This window comes from Mesoplodon densirostris, chromosome 7 (assembly GCF_025265405.1).
Source record: "Mesoplodon densirostris isolate mMesDen1 chromosome 7, mMesDen1 primary haplotype, whole genome shotgun sequence".
Classification (NCBI taxonomy): Eukaryota; Metazoa; Chordata; class Mammalia; order Artiodactyla; family Ziphiidae; genus Mesoplodon; species Mesoplodon densirostris.
Window position 1 is genome coordinate 40,643,469 of NC_082667.1, and position 13,316 is coordinate 40,656,784.

The 13,316-nt window shown below is 42.0% G+C and overlaps 1 long non-coding RNA gene across 1 annotated transcript; it reads right to left on the reverse strand.

Moving 5' to 3' along the window:
* Nucleotides 1-298: 298 nt before the first annotated feature.
* LOC132494290 (uncharacterized) lies at nucleotides 299-11,609 on the reverse strand. Its single transcript, XR_009533040.1, has 3 exons — nucleotides 11,520-11,609; nucleotides 10,380-10,549; nucleotides 299-408 (listed from the first exon to the last, which is right to left on the reverse strand). It is a non-coding gene; the product is annotated as an uncharacterized LOC132494290 (long non-coding RNA).
* Nucleotides 11,610-13,316: the final 1,707 nt, after the last annotated feature.

Genomic DNA, 13,316 nt, shown 5'->3' on the forward strand with positions numbered 1-13,316 from the left:
CCCACACACCACAACGAAGACCCAAGGCAGTCAAAAATAAGTAAATAAATAAATAATAAAGATCCCAACTCAATCGTATCTTTTGTCATATAAGGTAATATTCACAGGTCCCAGGATTCAGAAGTGAATATATCTTTGGCAGGGCGGGGGCGGGGGGAGCCTTTCTGTTCAGCCTACTACAAAAGATAACATTTGAACTGACCCTTTGCAGGTGAATAGGAGTTTATCTGATGGCAAAGGGTGAAGGGCATATTCAAAAGCCCAGAGGCAGGAAGGTCCCAGGTGTCTCCTGGGGGCCCATAAGGTGGTGTGTCAAGACGTCTCTACAGAGGAGAGGTGAGGCTCTGGTGGCAGGTCAGGAGCAGGGCATGAGGGCTCACGTACAATGTCCAGGACCCGTGTTGTGTCCTACAGGCAATGAGGAATCATTAGACATTTTTAAATAACTTGAGTTTTGGAACTTTGTTCCTAAATGGTAACATTCCCTTCATTACAAGAGCATCTTCTTTGCCACAGGTTATGGTGCCAGCCCTGATAATGTTGAGGGGAGGTGGAGAGGACTGCTGTGCTCACAGATGTGGGGTAAGTACTGTGGGGTCTACAGAATGTTTTGACTCCCACCCATACCCCCAAAAGGGCTTATTTCCTAGGCTGCAAGCTTTCTCTCTTCTGAAGGCCAGACTATTAACCCACTGACCATACTCTAATAATTCTAATACCCTCCTTTCATTTATTTAGTTTTATTGAAGTATAGTTGATTTACAATATTGTGTTAGTTTCAGGTGTGGAGCATAGTGATTCAGTATTTTTGCAGATTATACTCCATTACAGGTAATTACAAGATCATGGGTATAATTCCTTGTGTTATATAGTATATCTTTGTTGGTTATCTATTTTATACATAATAGTTTGTATCTGTTAACCCCATATGCCTAATTTGTCCCACTCCCCTTCCCTCTCCCCTTTGGTAACCATGAGTTTGTTTTCTGTATCTGTGAGTCTGTTTCTGTTTTGCATATACATCCACTTGTATCATTTTTTAGATTCCACATCTAAATGACTAATACTTCCTTTTAAAGTACAGTGATATTATGCAGGGCTCTCTCCAACAGTGATGAGGGTTATTGCATGAGATCCCAGGAAGAATGAGCCTGGAGAGGGTATAAAGAGAGCCGTTAACACACAAAGCCTGTGAGCTCTGGTGAACCAGCCTGCCAGGGTTTGGTTGGTTGTTTCTATCAGTCTGTCTGTCTGTGGGAAGGTCTAGGACCCCCCATCCTGTGGCTTTCTTATTTCCCTAATAGCCAGTAGATTAACACATCTTAGAACTGGGATTTGAGCAAGAAGGGAATTGGAGATTTTACTGTCAAAAACTCTTTCACAGATACTCTCTTACAATCACCCCATGAAGAACAGAAGGCTGACACTCTGTAAGTGTATCCATTATGTACTTATGTCTTGTTCCTGACATGTGGCCCTCTTATGCCACTGGTCTTTCTACTGCCCAACACTGTTGGAAGAAACCAATAGAAATGTCACCACAAATTTTACAAACTGGTCTACATTTGATGAATAGGAAAGGAAAAGCCCAGAGAGGCTGAGTGGCCTGCCCAGATTCGCATGGCTGTAATCTTAAAGCTGGAATGGACATATAGGACTATTTACGCAACCCCAGGAAGAATATAAGCTGCTTTCTTCAAGGCAAGGTCCGCAGTTATCATCTACATACTCCCAGATGCTTGACACACGGTTGGCTCTCAAGACACACCCAGTGAAGGCAGGTCTGGCTGAGCTGGGACTCGTCTTGGTCTCCTGACCCCCAGATCGTGCTCTTTCCCACATACAAACCTGCTTACCAAGGTCCCTGCTCACAGCAAGCTGTTCACTGTTCTTATATTCCTAGTTCATACACTGTCTCACTTCTTTTCTACTCCCAGAGTCCCCTCTCCCAACACTTGCAGTCCCCAGTCAGACCCTCCACAGAGACCTTGGCCACCAGGTCATTTGAGGACCATCTCCAAGGAGCTCCCTGAGTCATTCCATTCAACTCCAGCCAGCCCCTCCCTCACTTCTTGTGGTAAGAAAGACACAACATGGACGTGTCAGGAATAAGAGCTCATGTTTTGAAGAAAATGAGTCCCTCAGCTTTGCCCCAATTTAATGTGCTAATATGCCAGGAGGTTGCCTGTCCCAGACACTTGCCTCGCTGTCACACTCATTCACCCATCCAGCCAACACATTTATGGAGTTTGTACACAGTACAAGGCCCTGTGTTGATCACTGACTCAGGCATTAGAAAAGTGATTATTCATTATTCATCCAATCATACAACACTTGCTAAACACCCACCACCAGGATGGCGAGTAGGTTTCATTTAGGTTTCAAACAAAGCCAATACCAATCAGTCAGATGCTCTGTTTTGAGGACTGTGGTGCTTTTTCTTCTAGGGGAAGAGTACTGAGATCAGTAACTGATGTCTGCTGTGAGTGCAGACCAGGAGACTGGAAGTACACCTATATTACATGCCAGGCAGTGTGTAGGCTCTAAGAGTTCAGTGATGAATAAGTTACATTTCCTGCTCACAATTTTGTAGTGTGTGATTTCATTCGTTACAATTGCAAATGGAACACCCATTTATGATAAAAACCCTGCAGAAAGTAGGCATAGAGGGACATACCTTAACATAATAAAGGCCATATATGAAAAACCCACAGCCAACATCATTCTCAAAGGTGAAAAACTGAAACCATTTCCTCTAAGATGAGGAACAAGACAAGGTTGCCCACTCTCACCACTATTATTCAACATAGTTTTGGAAGTTTTAGCCACAGCGATCAGAGAAGAAAAAGAAATAAAAGAATCCAAACTGGAAAAGAAGTAAAACTGTCGCTGTTTGCAGATGACATGATACTATACATAGAGGATCCTAAAAATGCTACCAGAAAACCACTAGAGCTAATCAATGAATTTGGTAAAGTAGCAGAACACAAAATTAACACACAGAAATCTCTTGCATTCCTATACACTAATTATGAAAAATCTGAAAGAGAAATTAAGAAGCACTCCCATTTACCATTGCAACAAAAAGAATAAAATACCTAGGAGTAAACCTACCTAAGGAGACAAAAGACCTGTACGCAGAAAACTATAAGACACTGATGAAATAAATTAAAGATGATACAAACAGATGGAGAGATATACCATGTTCTTGGATTGGAACAAGCAACATTGTGAAAATGCCTATAATACCCAAGGCAACCTACAGATTCAATGCAATCCCTATAAAACAACATACAGCATTTTTCACAGAACTAGAACAAAAAATTTCACAATTTGTAGGGAAACAAAAAAGACCCCAAGTAGCCAAAGCAGTCTTGAGGGAAAAAAGTGGAGCTGGAGGAATCAGACTCCCTGACTTCAGACTATACTACAAAGCTACAGTAATCAAGACAATATGGTACTGGCACAAAAACAGAAACATAGATCAATGGAACAAGATAGAAAGCCCAGAGATAAACCCATGCACCTATGGTCAACTAATCTATGACAAAGGAGGCAAAGATATACAATGAAGAAAAGACAGTCTCTTCAATAAGTGGTGCTGGGAAAACTGGACAGCTACATGTAAAAGAATGAAATTAGAACACCCCCGAACACCATACACAAAAATAAACTCAAAATGGATTCGAGACCTAAATGTAAGATCCAACACTATAAAACTCTTAGAGGAAAACACAGGAAGAATACTCTTTGACATAAATCACAGCAAGATCTTTTTTGATCCACCTCCTAGAGTAATGGAAATAAAAACAAAAATAAACAAATGGGACCTAATGAAACTTCAAAGCTTTTGCACAGCAAAGGAAACCATAAACAAGACGAAAAGACAACCCTCAGAATGGGAGAAAATATTTGCAAATGAATTAACGGACAAAGCATTAATCTCCAAAATATATAAACAGCTCACACAGCTCAATATCAAAGAAACAAACAACCCTATCCAAAAATGGGCAGAAGACCTAAATAGACATTTCTCCGAAGAGGACATACAGATGGCCAAGAAGCACATGAAAAGCTGCTCAACATCACTAATATTTAGAGAAATGCAAATCAAAACTACAATGAGGTATCACCTCACACCAGTTAGAATGGGCATCATCAGAAAATCTACAAACAACAAATGCTGGAGAGGGTGTGGAGAAAAGGGAACCCTCTTGCACTGTTGGTGGGAATGTAAATTGATACAGCCGCTATGGAGAACAGTATGGAGGTTCCTTAAAAAGCTAAAAATAGAATTACCATATGATCTAGCAATCCCACTACTGGGCATATACCCAGAGAAAACCTTAATTCAAAAAGACACATGCACCCCAATGTTCATTGCAGCACTATTTACAATAGCCAGGTCATGGAAGCAACCTAAATGCCCATCAACAGACGAATGGATAAAGAAGATGTGGCACATATATACAATGGAATATTACTCAGCCATAAAAAGGAATGAAACTGAGTCATTTGTTGAGACGTGGATGGATCTAGAGACTGTCATACAGAGTGAAGTAAGTCAGAAAGAGAAAAACAAATATCGTATATTAATGCATGAATGTGGAACCTAGAAAAATGGTACAGATGAACCGGTTTGCAGGGCAGAAGTTGAGACACAGATGTAGAGAACAAACGTATGGACACCAAGGTGGGGAAACCGCGGTGGTGTGGGGATGGTGGTGTGCTGAATTGGGCGATTGGGATTGACATGTATTCACTGATGTGTATAAAACTGATGACTAATAATAACCTGCAGTATAAAACAAACAAACAAACATAAAAACCCAACTAATACTAAACTTTCTTTGGGTTATTTGTATAGAAATATGTTAATATAAATGTTTCAGACATTACATGAAATTTCTAAAAATATTATATGTTCTGGTATAATGTTATAAGTCATAATTCTAGTTATTACTTTAAAATGTATATCACAGAGATAACTAAATTTCTTTGTCAATTGCATTATTATTATGAACTTTCATTAAATCTTTAACCGTGGTCATTTTTCAGTCTTTTGTCATTTACAGACCGTTGTGGGTGTACTCTGATGCTTTTGCAAATATGTTCCTATAAAAGGGTTTCATCTTCAAGGAATTCATGGAAAAGATTCTGACAAGTACAGGTTTCTGGTAACTAACTATACTGCTGGACTGAATGAATAAGCATTTTCAGAACTCTAATGGAAAACTGATGAATTCATAAAAGTGCTAACAAAAGATCAAGATGAAAAAAAATTAATTACATGGGACTGAGTGAACTGATGAGGATGATTATAATTTTTGTGACTTTCTGTTTGAATAAAAAAATCTCTTAGAGGGAAACATAGACAGAACACTCTATGACATAAATCACAGCAAGATCCTTTTTGACCCACCTCCCAGAGAAATGAAAATAAAATAAAAACAAACAAATGGGACCTAATGAAACTTCAAAGCTTTTGCACAGCAAAGGAAACAATAAACAAGGTGAAAAGACAACCCTCAGAATGGGGAAAATATTTGCAAATGAAGCAACTGACAAAGGATTAATCTCCAAAATATACAAGCAGCTCATGCAGCTCAATATTCAAAACAATAAACAACCCAATCCAAAAACGGGCAGAAGACCTAAATAGACATTTCTCCAAAGAAGATATACAGATTGCCAACAAACGCAAGACAGGATGCTCAACATCACTAATGATTAGAGAAATGCAAATCAAAACTACAATGAGGGGCTTCCCTGGTGGCGCAGTGGTTGAGAGTCCGCCTGCCGATGCAGGGGACACGGGTTCGTGCCCCGGTCTGGGAGGATCCCATATGCCGCGGAGCGGCTGGGCCCGTGAGCCATGGCCGCTGAGCCTGCGCGTCCGGAGCCTGTGCTCCGCAACGGGAGAGGCCACAACAGTGAGAGGCCCGCGTACCGCAAAAAAAAAAAAAAAAAAAAAAAAAAGTCTACAATGAGGTATTACCTCACACTGGTCAGAATGGCCATCATCAAAAAATCTACAAACAATAAATGCTGGAGAGGGTGTGGAGAAAAGGGAACCCTCTTGCACTGTTGGTGGGAATGTAAATTGATACAGTCACCATGGAGAACAGTATGGAGGTTCCTTAAAAACTAAAAATAGAACTGCCATATGACACTGTAATCTCACTACTGGGCAGATACCCTGAGAAAACCATAATTCAAAAAGAGTCATGTACCACAATGTTCATTGCAGCACTATTTACAATACCCAGGACATGGAAGCAACCTAAGCGACAGATGAATGGATGAAGAACATGTGACACATATATACAATGGAATATTACTGAGCCATAAAAAGAAATGAAATTGAGTTATTTGTAGTGAGGTGGATGGACCTAGAGTCTGTCATACAGAGTGAAGTAAGTCAGAAAGAGAAAAACAAATACCATATGCTAACACATATATATGGAATCTAAAAAAAAAGAAGGTTCTGAAGAACTCAGGGTCAGGATAGGAATAAAGACTCAGATGTAGAGAATGGACTTGAGGACAAGTCCTCAAGTACCCTTAAGGGGCAAGGGTAAGCTGGGGCGAAGTGAGAGAGTGACATTGACATATATGCACTACCAAATGTAAAATAGATAGCTAGTGGGAAGCAGCCGCATAGTGCAGGGAGATCAGCTCCATGCTTTGTGACCACCTAGAGGGGTGGGATAGGGAGGGTGGGAGGGAAATGCAAGAGGGAGGGGATATGGGGATATATGTATATGTATAGCTGATTCACTTTGTTATACAGCAGAAACTAACACAACATTGTAAAGCAATTATACTCCAATAAAGATGTTAAAAAAAAAGAATTGCAAATGGAGCAGATGAATGGACATAGGTCTTCTCAGCTCTAGTGCCCCCATTTTTTGTGTGCATTTGGGAAGCAAAACAAGGATGCCCACCAGATCAATTCCCCTCTTCAATTTGCCAGGAAACTCAGGATGGATCTTTCAAAAGGACCACCACCTCCCTCTGCATTACTGCACTGAATTTCTGATTCTGTTCCATTGCAGATGCTGTTCCCTGTGCTCCTGGCCATACAGGGCACTGTGGGCGCCGTGTATTGTGTGGTCATTTCTTCACTGGGTTTGCTCAGTGGCCCCCTCTGTGACACAGGCAGTGGAAACTACACCTACCCGTTCAGGAATTACTCCCTGGAGTGAGTAGCATTTATGGCCTTGCGTCCGTGTCTAACATCTAAAGATGATACCGTGATGACCACAAAGAGTGTGTGCTCCAAGAATTGGCTATGCAGTAGTGGGGCCAGGTACCCCCATTCATACTTGGTGTCTTGCTCTTCTCTCTGTACCAGATCGACACATTTATTCCCAAGTCACCAATCTCTAGAGGTGACTGGCCAAGGCAAGGTGTGCCCATGAATTAAGCAGTTCACCTAAGGTATTCAGTACAATACCTTGACTTCATTTTCCCCCATTATTAAACACAGGTGAGCATGTGCTGAGAGCTTGCTTAGTACTGACTAGGCTCTGTGATAAGAGAAGGGATTCCAAAAGAGGGATAAGACCACTTGCCTATTTAAACCTTGCCTGTTCACAGTCTAACTGGGGAGACAATAGTCAAATTTGGGGTTTGTTTTGTGACGATCTCAGCCTATCAATAAGTAGTGTTGTGGTTGGACCAGTCCTTGTGGTTCTTATTATGATTGCAAGACGCCCTTTAGCAATAACCATCAAGAAACTTTGAAAAAATAAAGATTTCTTACATACAGGACCTGGAAATTACACAGCACACCTGGGGTCACACAGCAAGGTCGGGAGGAGGGGAGGTGGGGTGGTAGGGAGCGCAAGTGCGTGGGCCTGGGGTTCTGCTTTTATTGGGTTTGAGGCTGGGGGTCTAGGATTTCGCAGGCTCACTCTTTATTGATGAACTTACAACATAAAAGCAGGAATTTAAAGCACAGGAATAGAAAAAATAAGTGGCCCAAAAGGTCGGTTATTGAAATCAACCAAGATCGCTAAAACAAAGGAGCCTCAGTCAGGCTTTTACCTAGGTGTGAAGCTGGCACTGTGTTTATCTGAGATAGCCCTCTTTGAAGCGGATGCTTCACAATCAAAGCTTAAGTCAGGCACTTGCATTACAAAAAGAAAAACCAACTGTCAGGGTTTACACTGCAGGGTTGCACAGATATCCTTAAATGGCAGGCCCTGTGACGCCCACTGATTTTCCTAAAGGAATAAGAAACCCAGCACCAATGATTGAGAAAGACACTGCTTCTCTTCTCATTTCACGTTCTCTCCCTGGTAGAGCTCATCCATCCCCATGGCTTTCAGAACCCTCCATCTACCCATATAAATAATCCCCAAATGTCTATCGCTAGCCCAGATCTTTCTTCTGAATTCCTGACTCAGATACCAAATTACCTCTTTGAAATTTCCTCTTGCGAATTTCAGATCATTTCAATATTTTTATGTCCAAACCCTTGATGTTCCCTTGCCAATTTCCTCTCTGTCATCCCCAGCCCGTTAGATGGCACCCAAAACCTGTGAGTCACTGATTATTCTCCCTTCTGCACCCCAAGTTCAATCCACCACCAAATCCTGTGAGTTCTACCTCACCAGTGCACCTTGAATCTGGCCGCTGCTCTTCGCCTAGTCTGTCATCACCCCGTTCCAAATCTGCAACACCCTTTGCTTCCGTGTCTACACCAGCCCTCCAGCAAGCATCCCAGCTCCGTTTTCCCCTTCAATCCTTTCGCTGTAGATGAGCCGGAGGGGCTTTGTAAAATGTAAAAGTCCTCATTAAGGCCAAGAAATCTTTACATTTAAGGAACTTGCAATCTCATTGAGAACTCAATAGACGAGTATGGATATGGGTGAAGGCAGAGATTAAAGGCAGAGATACCAAATAATATATAACTCTATGAAACAGGGCCTGAAAACCTATTGCATTTTCTCTTTGTCCAGCTAGAACCCTCTGATCCCAAATATTCCTTAGAGTTTTTGCTTGCCTGCTGTTTCCTCTTATAATGCACTGCCCTCCCCTTGGCTGGTGCCTCCTTCAAGGCCAGGTGACTCCATCCTTCCCCCACGAAACCCTGTCCAGCTACTCTAAACCTCTAGACCTCCCCGTTTTATGATAATAATTATAAATATATTGCCTACAGTGCCTACTGCATGGCAGACACTGTGCTAATATCTAATCCTCCCAACCCACTCGATGGTATTGATGTTATTTTTTAGCCCCATTTTACATATAAGGAAGCTGATATACCGAAACACTTAAGAAACTATTGGGGCCAGGGAAGGCTGCATATTGACACACATATCAATCAATGGTATTTTGATTATTTTGAGTGAAAGTTACTTAAGAAAGGGATGAGGTAAGAAGCCCATTCTGACCCTCCTCTCTTGTCTCCCTGAAAGCAGGAAATAAATCTCTCATGTGAAAGGTGCACTCCCTACATCGGGGCCTAAAAGGCCACCTTTATTGCCAGAGATAGAGTTCAGGGCCAAGGGGTCTATATGAACAGGCCTTGTTACTTCCTTAATTTACTACCAAGCTCGAACTGTTTAGATTCTTTACTAATTAAGCAACCAAACCTAAGTTTCTTTGTCCTGTCGATTCCTCACAAATGTATTGTTTCTTTGTCTGAAGAGTGTAAAAGCTGCCTCCTTTGGGGAATTCTGTGGTGGTCCAGTGGTTAGGACTCTGCACTCTCACTGCTGAGGGCCTGGGTTCAATCCCTGGCTGGGGAACTAAAGTCTCACAAGCTGCGTGGGGTGTGGGCAAAAAAAAAGCTGCCTCCTTTGGCCACTACTTTAGGTCTCATTTCTACGAGACCTCCAGGGGCATGCATTAAATTTTGTTTCTCTTTCTCCTGTTAATCTGTGTTGTGTCAATTTTATTATTAGTCCAGCCACAAGAACTCAAGACATGTAGAGGGGGACATTTTATCCCTCCCTGACCAAGCTTATCAAGAACTTCCTAGTGAAGAAGGTGGAGTTAGGATCTGGGTCTGTGGGACTTCAGAGCCCGAGCTCTTAACCAATCCTTACTGCCCCTGAGATCCTTAGAGCAGTTCAAATCTTGCACCACACAATTTTCCGCTTCTTCCTGTGCTCCCTTGTGTGGCTATGTCTGTACCCACAATGCCTTGCTCAGATGCTGTGCTGTTACAGGGAAAGATGGTGTGTTCAACCCTCGACCAATGGGCAGTCATGAATGTACTATCCTTGTGAAGATGAGAGCGATGTAATAGACTAGTGCCTCTCACATGCTTGTAAATGGCAGCTTTCTCCTTTTCCTGGCTCTCAAAGACAGGCTAATTGTCTCCTCTGTCCTGGCAGGAACAGCTACTTACTCAACCAACCCACCTGGGCTAACTGTCAAGAGCCTGAGCACATCGTCCTCTGGAACGTGGTCTTGTTCTCCATCCTGCTGGGGATCGGCGTGGTAGAAGCTGTCCTTTGCCTCAGCCAAGCCGTCAGTGGACTCTGTGATATCTTCTGTGGTACATGTGTCCGAAAAGGACAGGTTGGTGCTTCTAGAACCCAGGAATGTTCAAGTCATTTTCCCTGACCTGTTTCTCACATCTCCCTCCTACCCCAGCCTCACACTCCCAGAGGTAATCCAGTAACCAGGGAATGCCTTTTGAAATGTCGAACTTCATTTGCCACTTGGGGCTTAATTTTCTTTCAGGTGACCATAACTGGCTTATGACCAGCCTAAGAAGTCACAACTGATTGGCAGAGTTCCCCGGCTTCAGAAGGACTGGATTTGGTGAATATCAATCCCCAGAGTTCTGAGAAGCTGAGGAAAAGCCCCTGATTTTTACAAAAGTCAACAGTTTTGATCTTTGCTAGAATCAAGATTGTCATTTCCCCCAAATGATCTCTAGGAACAATATAAGAAGTCATAGGGCTGTAAATAATTTAAAAATTTTAATAATAATATAATAATAGATACTTAACCATATTCAGTTGTTACTATATCCCAGGCCTCGTGCTAAGCACTTTATCTACATTATTTCAGTTAATCCTACGAAGCAAGAAGCGTTATAACACCATCTTACAGATGAGGAACTCAGGCTCAGAGAGGTTCAGTTACTTGTCCGAAGTCAGCAAATCTAAGTTTTGAACTTGAGCCTGATTGCAACATTTATATTCTTGACCACTCTCTCCAGTGGTACTCAAACCACTGGACTAGTTCTGTGGATTATAATAGGTGTTATTACACCCCAAAAAAGGGGTGGGGGAGACTGTGGTCAAGTTAATTTGAGATACACTGGATTAAACAAAGTGTAATCGGTTTCTCTACTGCAGGACTTGTCAGAATCTCTACAAAGCCAGTGTGTATAGCTAATTTCCAGGAAGAGAATAGCAAATGCACAATTTCCCAGAAGTCTTATTTGACCACAAAACCCTTTTCTCCTGGAACAATTTTTAACGGGGCTAATATCCCATGGAGCCCACTTTGAAAAGGAATGCATCACTTAGTGATGAGGTAGAACCTACCTCACTTAACCCATGAGAATCCAAGAGACTTTTCCAAACCACCAGAGAAGCAGAAAAAACATGGGATGAAACAGGTTAAGGACGACTCACCTGTGTTGAAAGGAAAAAAAGTTGTGTTACAATTGCTGGAATCAGAAGTTTTCTTTTCAGGCTTCCTTACTGTCATTGCAGCAGACATTTATTTTTATTTTTTATTTTAAAAAATTTCTATTGAAGTATAGTTGATTTACAATGTTGTGTTAGTTTCAGGTATACAGCAAAGTGATTCAGTTATACATATACATATATCTATTCTTTTTCAGATTCTTTTCCATTATAGGTTATTATAAGATATTGAATATAGTTTCCTGTGCTACACAGTAGGTCTTTGTTGTTTATCTATTTTATAGATAGTATTGTATATCTGTTAATCCCAAACTCCTAATTTATCCCTCCCCTTTGGTAACCATAAGATTGTTTTCTCTGTCTGTGAGTCTGTTTCTGTTTTGTAAATAAGTCCATTTGTATCATTTTTTTTAGATTCCACAAACAAGTGGTATCATATGGTATTTGTCTTTCTTGAAACAAACACTTTTAAGAACTTAATCTACCATACAAGCCATGGCAGTTCCCAAAGAGGCATCAGATAGGGTTTCTGCTTCAGGAAGCTTGCAAACTAATGGATCTTGCATAGCTGACTGCTTCCACAGATGATATCCAACTTTGTACAAATAAGAAAAAAAGCAAATGTTATAGCTTGGTAAGTAAACAGAGCCAATGGCAAATTTTTAAAAGGTGCCTTCTCCTCCAGGCTGATGCCCATTTGGGGTGGAATAATGTTCCCCCCAGAATTCATATTTAACAGGAACCTCAGAAGTGACCTTATTTGGAAATCAGGTATTTGTTGATATGATTAATTAAAGTGAGGTCATACTAGATTAGGGTGGACTCTAAATCTAATATGACCAGTGTCCTTGTAAGAAGAGAAGAAACACGCACAGAGAAGGCCACATGAAGATGTAGGCAGAAGTTGAAGTTATGCTGCCACAAACCAAGTGATGCCAAAGATTGCTGGCAACCATCAGAAGCTAAGAGAGAGACATGGTGCAGATGCTCCCTCTGAGACTCCAGGACCAGCCACATCTCGATTTCAGACTTCTAGCCTCCAGAATTATGAGTAGATACATTTCTGGGGTTGTTTGTCTGTTTGTTTGCTTTGGCCATGCCATGCAGCTTGCAGGATCTTAGTTCCACGACCAGGGATTGAACCCATGCCCTCGGCAGTGAAAGCACAGAGTCCTAACCAATGGGCCACCAGGGAATTCCCAAGTTTCTGTTGTTTTAAGACACCCAGTTAGTCATAGTTTGTTACAGCAGCCCTCAGACACCCATACACAGTCCCACACCAGGGCGCAGGAGAGCCAGGCACAGGCTGGATCTCAGACCCTGACTCAAGCTGGACCACTGCCTTGTACAGAAACATTTATCCTACTCAAATGAAGATGGCCCTGCTGATGTCACAAATGCCCGGCTGCCCTGCTACCCCAGGCTGTTCCTTCAGCTTCCCTTTAGCCCTCCCACTGACACAAAGCAGATACACAACCCCCAGAAAGAGAGGTACCCAGAACCCTGCAATGAGCCCAGAACTGAACTGGTCCCCAAGACTGTTCCCTCAGCCCTGACAATGCTGAGGTTGTCATCCCTGTAAGAAAACTGGGTTTATGGAGGGGAAGTCTTTAAAACAGTTGGTCCATCAGATTGAATGGCTCTATATGGCCCAAATACTGTTTCCCTGGGAGGGAAAAAATCCAAAGCGAA